Source organism: Cornus florida, unplaced genomic scaffold, assembly GCF_030987335.1.
Source record: "Cornus florida cultivar Cherokee Brave unplaced genomic scaffold, ASM3098733v1 CherokeeBrave_3.0.0_Hap2_Chr01, whole genome shotgun sequence".
Lineage (NCBI taxonomy): Eukaryota > Viridiplantae > Streptophyta > Magnoliopsida > Cornales > Cornaceae > Cornus > Cornus florida.
The window spans coordinates 34,450,039-34,463,709 of NW_026775571.1; the positions used below are offsets into that span (position 1 = coordinate 34,450,039).

General features: G+C 34.8%; 1 non-coding gene across 1 annotated transcript; it reads left to right on the forward strand.

Moving 5' to 3' along the window:
• The first annotated feature begins 11,834 nt into the window (after window positions 1–11,834).
• Window positions 11,835–11,941, forward strand: LOC132283691 (small nucleolar RNA R71). Its single transcript, XR_009472096.1, has one exon. It is a non-coding gene; the product is annotated as a small nucleolar RNA R71 (small nucleolar RNA).
• Window positions 11,942–13,671: the final 1,730 nt, after the last annotated feature.

Below are 13,671 nucleotides of genomic sequence, written 5' to 3' on the forward strand. Positions count from 1 at the left end.
CCCTTTACTATGACAATATAGGGTAACGTGTTACAAATGCAAATGACCAAACATTCCAGTAGACTGTTTTTAATAATTAAAATAAACCAGGATGTTAGTTGCTTGACCGCTCCTCATGATGGACAATTCAACTCATGTGGCCGAATTAGTATTTTAAATGCTGGACTGACATGACTCTTTAAATTAATCCATTGTTAATTGCGCTCCTCAAGATAGAACAATTCAACTAATGTGACCAAATGAGGAAAAAAAAAAAATTAATTTTTATAAAATTAATTTTTTTAGGATGTTAATTGCGCTCGTCAAGATGGGACAATTCAACTAATTTTCCCCAATATGTAAAAAAATAAATTTAATTTTATATGACAACTTACATTTATTTATTTTATTCTAAGTCTTGTTCAATTCTCGTTCTTTCAAAGTTATATTCTTGAATCAGCCTTGGGTTAATTAATTTTACTATTGCATATGTCAGATTGTTAATTATTCTTGGGTCTTCGTATTATCGAATAATTAATTTCCTTCCAACAATTATAGAGAAAAAAATAATAAATATCTTGAATTTAACTTTAATAGCATTCCATCTATTTTTCAATTGAAAAGTTGAATACGTAATTTTTCATAATTGATAATTGTGATCTGCGTGTGTTTTACTCAAAGAAACAAATTTAAATAAAAATAAATAAAAATAAAAATTGATTAAACAAAGTTGATAAGCACGGAAGGATTAGAAGTAACAAAAAAGAAAAAAAAAAAAAAAAATTTACTTACCTTTCATGCAAGTCTTTCTTGTCATCAATCTGTATAAGTAGGGATAGCAATGGGGCGGGACAGGAATTTCATTCCCATCTCCATCCCCATCCCCATTTCACGTGATATTTTTTTATCCTCATATTCGGTGAAATTTTACACCCCCATCCCCCGCCCTCGTACTTGCATAAAAATAAAAGATTGTCCACATGTTATATATATATATATATATATATATATAAAGGTATTTTTGACTTGAAATTGACAAAAAACATAAATTAGGATAAAAACGAAAAAAAAAAATATAAATAAAAGTACTAAAATACCCTACCTTAGATGCTAAAGTGTGCAACATTTTAACACTTATCCCCGCACAAGAAAAATCAAGTCGGGGACAACAAAACAATAGATCCACCTAGTCTATTTGGAAACAAGGTAAATAAGAGCATATCTAGCAAAACAAAAGCAAAAGTGGCGTGAAAACCATCCACAGAGCGAGCTTATTGTTACACGCCGAATTTATTTAGCCTGTGGGAGGCAAGAAACGGCACATTCCCACTCCCATGAAAGAGAAAAGGGAGAAAAACGGATGGGGAAGACGAAGTTGAAGGCAAAATGGGTAGGGAGAAAAAGTCCTTTGTGATACAATAATTAATTCTTGTAAAGAGAGAGAATCTATTTTTCAACTGAAAAGTTGAATATCTAATTTTCCATAATTGATAATTGTGATGTGTGTGTGTTCTACCCAAAGAAACAAATTTAAATAAAAATAATAATTGATTAAACAAAGTTGATAAGCACTGAAGGATTAGAAGTAACAAAAAGGAAAAAATAAAAAAAAATAAATACTTACCTTTCATGCAAGTCTTTCTTGTCATCAATCTGTACAAGTAGGGATGACAATGGAGTGTGACAGAGATCTCATTCCCAATCCAGTGAATTTTTTTACCCCCATCCCCGCCTACCTACATAAAAATAAAAAATTTTCTACAAAATAAATTATTCCCACAAGTTATATATATATATATATATATATATATATATATATATATATATATATATATATATACATATAAAGGTATTTTTGTAAACTTACAATATAAATGGGCGGGGCAGGGTCTGTTTACCCTATCTCCGTCACCTTGCCCCCGCCCCCGTCCCTGTCGGGGTTTAGAAAATTACTTATATCCCCATCTCCATTGACATAAAAGGGTCTCCTAACCCGCCCTAATAACAAGAATTAATAAAAACAAAAATAAAATGGTTAGATTGGAAGAAAATTATCATAAAAGAAAGTGAAGCAAATGAAAGTAGTAAATTTTTCGTTGTGTATTTATTTAGCATGAATAGAAAATTATCATTTTATTATTAGGAGGTGATATTTGCACTCCACTTTTCTTCACTCACACTACACTTTTTTTTTTTTTTTTCTTTAAAGTGAATGACCAAAATGTCCCTAAACTAATTAATGTGTCATCTTTTATTTTATTATACCCTAACTACCCTTTCTAAAGTAAAGACTTTCCAAAAGTATGCCAATAAAAAAAAGAAAATTATTCTCCTTTTCTATTTAAAAGGAGAGCAGATGACAATACTTTTTTAGAAGAAACTTCCAGCATAGCACGATAAGGGTCTCTCATTTCTATGCCCCTTTTCTGAAAAACTTCTAAGGTTCCGGCTAGGAGGGGGTTTCACCCAACTTTTGGCTTCGTGCGAGAGGGTTCATGGTTGTACCTGGATGTGGGAATATGTAAGTACACCTATATGAAAGTGGCGTCCCTGTTACGATCGCTTCCAGTTTGAACTCCAAATATACGTCAACTTTTTAATTGTTAAAACAATTAGGAATTTTCTCAACAAGGTAAAGTTCAAGATTCAAAGACAGCCCAAATTAATTCTTAAAAATCACATAAATTGAAAGAAAAAAAAAATCAAATTAAACTCAAAGAACACAATACGAAAATAAAAATAAAAGAATAAAATCACCATCACCATTAGCATCCATGGAGTTGAATGGCTCATTAAGGTTTGGTAGTTCTTCCATACTTCCCGTGCTAATAAGATCAATTACTTTGTTCAACTCCATCTTGTCTTCATCTTCAGATCTTCCATGTTACTTGCAAAGATAATACTAAACCCTAAGTAAAGAGAGAGGACATGCAAAACGTCAATTGGGAGAGAGACAATTGTATTTTTTTTGGTAAATCAATATCTTTCCATAACTAAAAGGGTAATTGTAGTATTTTAAAAAAAAAATATTATTTACTTATAAAAAATAAGGATATAAGAGTCCTTTCTTTTAAAAGTGTAGTGTAAGTATGGAAAAGTGAAGTGTGGATATCGCCTCCCTTATTAGTATGGTTTGAATAATATGAACTTACGATAAAAGAAATGGCATTGTTATAAATTCATAAAAAAATTTCAAGAAATCACAATATCAGTGATTTTTAGAAGAAAATTTTCTGAGACAATTAGGTAATTATAGAAGTAATTTTTCCTCAATTTCTTTATTTCCTCCTAACCAAACTTTTGAAGTGGAAAAAACCATAGATTGTTTGGAGTCAGAACACCAAAACCAATAGAGCAACAAAAATATAAGAAAAAACAAACACACTATATAATTGCATATCACCGCTAATAAATGGCAAAAAAGATATAAAAGATATAAAAAAAAATTAAAAATTAAAAACTTGAAACCAATCTGTCTTTCCTTTTAGTGGAGAAATTATTACACATTTAGCGGGTCATTCACTCTATGGACGTTCAGATGGAAAAGTCACGCGTCAATTATGGTACTCTAGACTTCCTAAGTCAATGCCAAAGTAGTCTTCCAGGTTGCATTTTAATTTCGTCACTTTTTTTCTTTTTAATTGCGCAAAAATTGATCTTATATCACCAAAGAAGAAGAAAAAGAATGTTCAGAGTGGGAAGTAGATGGCTCCTCAGTCGGGGGCTTCACCCGGCGACCATAAGTCCGGTTAGCCGTGGTCTTGAACCTAGTCATGACCTGCAAAAAGAAGGACACTTGTAATTGTAGTTAGTAACAAGAAATGATATATGAGATGCAGAAATGAAAGCACGAAAAATAGAAATATGCTTGTCAGATTAAAATAGGCAACACGATGCTGAAATGATGCAAATATCAAAGTATAGAAACACATGAATCTATCTATGCAAGTGGTAATGCAAGCCAAATATATACAGTGAATGAACAAAGGGTATACTCTGATTCATCTAGTATTGTGAAACACGCTAGACATGACAAGTAAAGAATGTAACCAACGTGGAAAACACAGATATTGGGCAAAGATGTGATAGCATGGAACACGGGAGAGGGTACAGGAGTGTATCAATATGCAAAATAGTGAAGTTCGAACGATCATAGAAAAATGTGATTGATCCACGTTGGATCGATCATGACATAAATTGGATCGATCGGAGCACTGGTGTGATCGATTGAACCTGCTGAAAGTTGAAAAGTTACCCGTTCGTGATGTGGAAGATACGGAGCGAATCCTAATGGTCACTTGAAGGATCGTGACCCCCTATACACCTCAACAAAGCACAAGTAGTCACTTAAAATGGCATGTGACCCCCGATTTCAAATTCGGAAACAAAAATCAATATATACAAATATATAAATATATATACACATGCTTACAATCCAAAAATGGAAACAAAATTAACTTTGAAACATTCAAATCTAAGCATGGCAAGCAAGATTAACATAAAACAAAGTCAAAAATGGAAATGAAATGAAGAGCTCACCTAAGACTGATGAGAGAAATAGACAGAGAGAAGAGAGGAGCTCCGAGATGGAAAATTTGGGGCCTTGGGTGTTGTCGGAGGTTCGCCGGAGATGGGGAAGATGACAGGGACTTTGGAGATGAGAGGGGGTCCTTGGATCGTTGATGTGAACAATCCAAATGACCCCTTGGGTCTATTTTTAAAAACTGTTTCCGACATGTGTGATCGATCATGAGGTCCACTGGATCGATTGAACCTCGATTGTTCCTGAAGATTCTCAGATCGATCGAACATGCAAAACAACAAAATATATTTTTGAAAAATTTTAAAATTTTGAAATTTGAAAATTAATTTTTTTTTTATTTTAAATTGAATTTTGAAAAAGTCAAGGTTAACATAAAGTTAACAGGGAACTTTGAACGATCGGAGCATGATCGATCGAACCTCGATCGTTCCAAAAGTTCGAACAATGGACAGAGACCCGAAAATCTATAGAGAACCTCAAACGATGGGACAGAGACACGAAATTTTCAGAACTTCAAAATTTTTCTAAGTGTGACAGTGTGATCGTTCACAGGAACAATGGATCGATCGAAGATTACTTGGAATGATCGAACAGAAAGTTCGAACGATGGATAGAGACTTGAAGATCTGCAGAGAACCTCGAACGATGGGAGAGAGACATGAAATTTTCAGAGAATTGGCTGCAGAGATGTTCGATCGATCGAGGATGCTCTTGTGATTGATCGAACAGGCACTAAATGCCTAATTTGGAGATGAATGTGCATATATTCCCTATCAAAACCTCAAAATAAAAAAAATAGATGAGCATAGATTGTATCTAGACGACGCAAGAATAGAAAATAAAAAGAAATGAGGGAGGAATAGGGTTGGAAAACCCTATGAAGTACTAGTGTTTAATGTCTCTAGCAAGATGTCGGGATGTTTTAGCCCGGGTCAAAGATCTTGGTAGGCATCCCCTTCATGATGGGGTGAATAGAACTTCGAATCCCACCCAACAAACTATTCCCTAAGGTAGGGGTTGGATTAAAAATGCTTCACTTTCATGTGACTAAATGAGATCTTCATTATCCCTGTCCTACAATTGATGTTGGCATTAGCTGTAGCTAAGAAAGGACGGCCAAGGATAATGGGAATTTGACTCTTAGTATTTGGGACCGTTTCCGTATCAGTGACAACGAAATCGATAGGGAAGAAGAACTTGTTAATTTTAATCAAAACATCTTCGATGATACCCCAGGGCTTCTTAATTAATCGGTCGACTAGTTGCAAAACTACCGACGTCGGTTTCAAATCACTTAAGCTTAATTGAACATAAACTGAATAAGGGAGAAGATTCACACCTGCTCCTAAATCCAAAAGAGCCCGATTGATAATATGATCACCAATAGTGCATGAAATAGTTGGTGAACCAGGGTCTTTGAATTTTGGGAGGGTGTTGTGTTGTAAGATAGAGCTCACTTGTTCATTTAGAACAACTTTTCTCGGTGCTTGGCTTTTGTTTTTCCTCTTAAGGGTGCAAAGATCTTTAAAAATTTTGGCATAAGTCAGAATTTATCGAATTGCATCCAAGAGAGGAAGATTGATTTTTACTTGCCTAAACACATCAATAATTTAATTAGCTTTGCTTTGTTGCCTTTCAAGAGAGGTGGATGCTTTTAAAGCATCCGAAAATGGACCCTTTGGCTCAGAAGCTTTTTCAAAAACATTCTTTGAAGCATTTTTAATAATAGGATTTTTCATATTTAATGAAAGATGAGTGAGATATGAAATGGGACGGGTGTCAACACTAGGTTGCACCGGTTCACCCTCTTCATTGGAAACACCAACTTGGTCGTCAAGAACTCTTCCACTTCTTAAGTGGTCACCGCATTCACATGTTTAAGTGTATGTGTGATGAACCGAAGATTGACCCGATAACGGATCCGAATGCGGAAGTGAAAATAGAAAACAAGACTCTAAGAAGTCAAAGTGACCTTCCATGAGGTCGTGAAACTCAATGAAAACTGATGCGGGAACGAATGATCAGAAAAAGACCGAACAGTCCCCCAAGGGCAAAATGGTCATTTCTGAAAACATAAAATCGTGTGCTACCGAGCACACCACTAGAAAGACAGCAAAAATTTAATCAAATTAGACCCAAGCATCACTTGATTCGGAGTCCAGATGAAGAAGATATGAAACTCCAAAGTTTCATAAAAATCACATTTTTGGGTTTGAAATCAATACAGCAATGGTACTTTACAAGGGGTAAAATGGTCTATTCAGAGAAAACTGGCTGCAACTGAGCATACCATTAGATAGACCAGGAAAATTAATCAATCTAGACTTAAGAATCACTTGATTCAGAGTCCGGACAAAGAAGATATGAAACGTCAAAGTTTCATAAAATCCAACTTTTGGGTTTAAAATCAGTGCGGCAAGGGTATTTTATAAGGGGTAAAATGGTCTTTTTAGATATAATTTGATGCAACCATGTATACCGTTATATAGACCATTAAAAACTAATAAACTTAGACTCAAAAATCACTTGATTTGGAGTCCGGATGATAAAGATATGAAGCCTCAAAGTTTCAAAAAAATCAACTTATTTTCTGGGTAAGAAATCTAGACAGGAATAGTGTTTTTACAGCAAGCAACATTTGATTTTTTTCTCGGAACTGAGGCTAAAAACGGACCCTTAAACGAGTTTTTCTGGAAAAACACGAAAAAGAAACCCCCCTTAAAATCAAGTTTTCTAAACGACTATGTCGAAAGAAGAAAATAAAACTGATGTGAAAAGTCTAGAAAACCCCTAGATCAAATTATGCAATAAAGTTTCAAAATGAGTCCATAGGAGGCTCATTTCACCAAAGAAGAAGGTTTGCCCGGAAACAACCATGCATGCAAACGTAACTTACCTATTAGGATGTGCTACAATGGTCCATGGCTTAAAAATACCACCGATGCAAAATCCAACCCCCCAACGGGCAAAAAGGCAAAAATGAACAAGAAAAGGGAAATTTGAAAACCAAAATTAACAAATGATTTCAAATTACCATTTGGCCTTTGGCCACACTTCAAACATGATTTATAAGATCCTATGAAAGAATAAAAATGGAATTCCCACACCCGATACAAGCATAGTGAAGCAATGACTCGAAATTTTTCAATATTTTCATAATATTTCATGAAGTTAAAAGTTACATAGGATACAAATTAAATGTCATTGGCCTATGGCCTCATCTCATCCATGTCAAATACATTGTGAAGAGTGTACTTATGTACACATTACAAAAATAGAATCAAATTTACACATTTTGACATATAAAGCTATAAATGGAATTTCAAGCCAACATTTATATGAAATGAGAATTTCAAGTTTACAAATCATCCAGGCATGATGTGAATCCCAAATCTTGATCCCGGTACCTGAAAAATGTCCCCATTACGTGGGTGAGTAACATAAAGCTACTCGTAGGAGATGAGCATGCATCTACCTAGCATTTTACAATTATATCACCTTAAGGTGAAACATGTCAAAGGGGCTCATGCCACCTAATGTCTATATCAAAATGAGACTCAGGGAGCATCCTAAGCTACTCATGCAATTTAAAGTGAACAATGGCATACAAGTATACATGTTCAAGTATACTAAACAATGTTAAACACATTATACAACATACAAGCATACATTTCCAAGTATACTAAACCACATTAAGATAAGTCATGCAATGTCTAAGCATATTTACACAAGTATGCATTTTATATGAAAATCTCGTAAATCAAGTATACGAACACAAGTATACTAAGCTAAAAGAGATACGCCTAAAACAAGTATACACGGCACAAGCATACTAAATGAAATCTAAACTAACAGAGTAAGCATACTAGTTCAAGTACACTATATGAGATCTAAATGCACAAAACAAGTATACAGTTTCAAGTATACTAAGTAAGATTCAAATATCCAAAGCAAGCATTAATTTTCAAGGTACAAGTAATCCATGATTAACAACTTGAAATTGAATGTGAAATCAAAGTAGAAAGACTAGGACATGTGGTCACTAGACTAAGCAAATGTCTCCGGGTAATTACGACCCATAAGGCACTACCTAGTGCGCACATGCATAAGTTATTCCGGGCAATTACGACCCACAAGGTACTACATAGTGCGCACTTATGACTTAGAAGACTCTTGTCTCCGTACTAAAGCCAAATCCTAGCCATCACGTGAAATATGTCCTTACAAGCTTTCCAAAATCAATAAGTTAGACCAAATTTATACCAAATCCACTAATGCATAAAGCCATCTTCCATGCATAAATAAGGTTGAATCTACATAAACCATGTCCTAGAATTCAAGTCTAGATAGCATATGACATGTCAAGCCTCTAATATGCAATTTATACACCAAAATAAGAATATTTTACAACAATTGAACCACATTACCACACTAAGCCACAAGTACTAAATAAATCCCAATTTAGTAACTAGCTTCCAAGGTAAACAATTGTAATATTCTAACAAGCTATACACCTACACAAGATATATCTAAACAAGCTATGCAAATCAATGATATTCTATATTATGCTAAGTCCAATTACCATTTCAAGATGCCTCAAGTACTAATTCTACATCAAATTTGTAATATGCTCACAAGGTGATTAAACGGACTACGTTTCAAGGGATTAATAACCTATTACCTCCGATATCAATTTAAGTGACCAACACACTTAAAATAAAATTAATTAAGCTTATTAATTAATTTTTCTCTAGATTTTCAAACATATCCAAATGTCCTTAATTTAATATATGTTAAAGAACTCACCAAGGCCTACTTTAATATTACATTATAAGTTGATTCCATGCTTGATACAACTAGGTGAATTAAACTTTCACAAAAGATAAATATTAAATAAAATTTGCAATTCTTATTCAAATAACCCCAATTTAATATATATCAACCACCATACCAAGGCCTAAATTTCTAGCATGCCACAATTTAATTCTAAGTTGCCTAGCATCATGAAAATTAAATCTTAAACAAATAAAATAATTAAATTGAATTCTATAACTTGAACAAGGCATGCTCACAAGTTGTAGATACTCATATAACAATCAATACAACATTAAAATAAGCCTAAAACATCCCCTACCTCAATTTGAGATGAAAATCTCAAAAACCTACCGAAAAAAAAAGTGTTCCGAATTTGACGATACCGAAGGGTTTTATCGGGGACAACGCGATCTACATGAACCCACAAGAAGCCCCATCAAAATCACAACTTGACTTCAAATCCGAACTCAAAATTTGGCCAAAAATGGGTTCTAATAAGGGGGAAAGATGCGCGTGGTCAAGACAAACACAAAACGCGAAGGCACTTCGAATTTTTAACAAAGGGAAGAAGGTTCAAATGAAAAAAGAAGGGTAGCAGCCCCCTTGGGCTGCCATAACAGGTTCTGGTCATGCACGAAGAAGGGAGAAGATGAATTTTAAATTTTTAAGTCCCCTCATTTATAGAAAATCTCAAAAGTGCCCCGAACGGGTTCAGCCAGGTCCGAAAAAGTGGATTTTGAGCAAACGTGCTTAAACGGAAAAACTCCGTGAACAAAAAAGGTTCAAAATGAGAAAATATGAACAATGGAAGAAACGGCGTTGAAAATTGAGTCCGAGCAGAAAGATATGCCCTGAACAAGTTCAGCAGCAACTGGGGACAGAAACCCTGAAACTGGAGAAAAACGATCAGAAGGAAATTCCAAGAATTTACGAGTCAACTAAAAGTGAAAATGAATCCCATACGAGGATCCAGGCTCCAGACGAAGTATTTTACAATCATTTTCATTAATAGCAAAATGGCCCCTCCAAAAAGGGTTAATTGCACTAATGCCCCACAATGAAACTATCTTCCCAAATTTTTTTTCTTAAAATCCCCTAAAATAAAATATCTTCAAAAGATATTTATGAAAAACACCCCAAGAAAAGAAAAAGATTCTGAAAAACTATGCATCCATGCCCCTATGGACACTGGGAGCAACCAGAGTACTTTCTTACAAAAGTAAAGATACGTATTTCGTGGAAACCACTTAAAATGAAGATACGTGAAGTCAAAAACCAACTCCGAACAAAAGGAGTGAGGTTTTGCCAACAAAGTGACAAACTGGGAAAGACAAAATAGGGAAAAGGACAAAATAAGGAAAATGACGAAAAGTAAATAGTGTCAAAAAAATGAAAAATGTGAAAATGACTCAGTTCTCAAAGGAAGTTGTCAATACAAAGGAAAGAGTCTCAAAAACTATTTCTGAGGACTCGAGATGACACTAAACGACGAGAAACCGAACTTAGAAAAGGAATTTCAACGAAAGAAATTCATCCGTAAAATTCTAAGGAAAAAGGAAAGGAAGGAAATGACCGGGTCATTATAGTATGACCTTCCGAAGAAGAATTGGTCTCCACAACGAATTGTTGCTTCGGTGGGGAATTCAAAGGCATTTTTCCTTTCTCTCTTGCATTCAACATATTAGTTATTTGCCTGACTTGGGTTTCTAGCTTTGCAATTGATTAGGAGTGAGAATGAAACAATTGAGTATTCGCCTCCAAAGTACCCAAAGCGGATAAAATTTTCTCTTCAAATGCGGGACTTCTTGAATTACCTTGAGAATATGATGATTGATTTGGAAAATGAGAGTTAAAAAATTGATTTCCATTTAACGTTTGTTAAGATGAATGATAACCTTGGGAACCTTGGCCTTGCATAGGGGGTGGAACATACTTGCTTTGGAAACCACTTTGGGGAGGGTTTGAGCCTTCCCCTTGGCTTTTCGAAGAGAAATTTGGATGGTTCCTCCACCCGGGATTATAGTGAGTGCCATAGGAATTATTCCCTTGGTTAACAAAAGTGGCATTTACTTACTTATGGTGTTCACTATGTCCATGTCCATGAGGACAATTGGAAGTGGAATGAAAAATACTAGAACAAGTCATGCATGATTCATTGGAAGGATGATGAGCATGATTAGGAGAGGAAGACACTTGATGGGCCGAGTTTTGGTTGAACAAAAATTGATCAAACCTTTGGGATAGAGATTTCACTTTGGCAACTATATCATTAGAATTACCAACTTGATATAAGCCTACATTCTTCCTTTAACCTATATTTCTACCATTTTTAGATGATAAGGATTGGTGCATTGAGTTTTCACTCATGCTTTCATATAAGCACCACACATCATCTTCATGCTTATCAAGATAAAAACCACCTATAGAAGCATCAACCATACTCTTATGGTTGTCCTACAAACATTCAAAGAAGTATTAAATTAATTGCCATTTAGGAATGTCATGATTATGACATTTCCTAAGCAAATCATTTAACCGTTCCCATGCCTCATGAAACATTTCCCCATCCCCTTGTGAGAATTCACGAATTGAAGTTCTCATTCCATTAGTTTTAGACACCGGATAATACTTCTTCAAGAACTCTTGTTGCATCTCTGCCCAAGTAGTTATAGAAAAAGGTCTCAAATTGTTAAACCAATATTTTGTTTTATCCTTTAGGGTGAAAGGGAAGAGTTTTAACCTCAAAACTTCTTCCGGTATGTCCGTATATTTCACGGTAGAACACACTTCAAGAAATTTATCCAAATACTTATAAGAATCTTTATTAGGTAGCCCATGGTAATTGGGAAGTATTTGAATTGTTTGTGGTTTAATATCATAATGGTGTGCTCTAAATGGAGGGAGTTGAATGCATGTTGGTGTATAATACTCATTGGGCACATAATTGTCTCTTAAATCAAGAAGGGGATTCATAATCGGTGGCTCTACATAAACCTCATGATTTGCTTGAACAACGGGAGGTGGAGGTGGTGGTACAAAAAATGGCTTTGGCATTCCAATTGGAACTTGGCCTTGTTGTTGTGGAATGAAAGGTCTAGACATACCCAATGGTACTTGCATGTTTATCATGTTGTTGATGCACATTAGGGTGAAGAATGCCTTGTTGGTCAATGTAACCAAGGTCTTCAACATGGTCCTCATTATGGTCATCCATTGATGAAATGGAGTCACTTGAATTACCCTTTCCCTTTGGATTTTGAATAACCGATTCAAGATTAAAATTCAATGGGACAAGAGTTGGATTCAAATACCTACAACCATGCATGCACAATGCATATCAAAACAAACAACAACTCAACAAATAGCAAGTAGCAAACACTCTTCTCCGCAACAAGTCAATCAACAACAAACCTCCACATACATTGATCCCATACTCCCATGCTTTCAACAAATGCAAGAAATAAATTGCCTCCATGTGGGCCGACGATAAACAAATAATTAAATTGCTTCCACGCGGGCCGACGATTTAACTAAGCAAAGGGAGTTAGAATAGCTCACAAAGGGTCCTTAAGCAACTTCAAAATATTTTTAACTTTTGTCTTGCTTTGCTTTGCAATTTTATTTTTATTTTTTAAAAATTTTAGTTTTTTATGCTTTGCTTAGCTGAGCTTGCTTCTTTGCTTTAAAGTTCATTTGCTTCACTTTCCTTAGCTCCACGTACCTAGCTAATCAAGACTAAACACAATAAGTAAACAGAGTAAAATGAAGTAAAAACAAGATCAAAGAAGTATTAATTCTTAATTAATTCCAAATACGGCGTTGCTTATCCCCGGCAACGGCGCCAAAACTTAGCCGGTTCGTCGCTTGCCTATGCCAAAATTGTGATTATGTGTGATTTGGTGGCCAAGTTTAAATTTGTAAAATGCCACTACCACTACTAACTACTACTAACATAGCAATAGTGAGTAGGGATCGTACCAAGGGAAAAGCAAGGTATTTTGGAATTAATGTTGGATTAGTAGGTCGAATGATCAAAAGAGGGGTTTGTTAGTTGAGTTATACTACAATTCAAGCTAGAGTAATGCAATGTAGAACAACTAAACAAATGAGGTGTACAGAACGAGAGAGGATTCTTTGGACATAGAGTTCACCACTAAACCTTGCCTTTCTAGACATTCAATATTTAATAAATTAGGGGGATTATATGTTGTAAAAGAAGTGTGTGCCATTAATTGAATATTAAACTTGAATGTCTAAGTAAACATACATTGTCTAATCAATCTAGTGAATAGCACAACATATCAAATTAAGCCATTAATCCTTCCATAAGCTCA